This window comes from Penaeus monodon, chromosome 19, assembly GCF_015228065.2.
Source record: "Penaeus monodon isolate SGIC_2016 chromosome 19, NSTDA_Pmon_1, whole genome shotgun sequence".
NCBI lineage: Eukaryota > Metazoa > Arthropoda > Malacostraca > Decapoda > Penaeidae > Penaeus > Penaeus monodon.
Window position 1 is genome coordinate 1,538,431 of NC_051404.1, and position 271 is coordinate 1,538,701.

Consider the following 271-nt stretch of genomic DNA (forward strand, 5'->3'; position numbering starts at 1 on the left):
CAGTAACAAGTTGTTTTCGCGAGTGTCAGCCCTTACGTCTTGGAGAAGGAGCCAACCGAGGCAAGATAGTGTCATCACACGACCCTCCCCGACAGGCAATCTCCGACACATCTTCGCCAGCATCCAAGGGTCGTGATCTCTGCTGCTCACCTGCGCTGCGGAGTTGATAGCAGGTCGACTCTGCCGTGTGTGATCTGCCAGTTAAGCGGCTCACCGCTCGCCTGGCAAGTCGGGTCAGGATTGCTTCCATGGGAGAACGGCTGTGCGCGCG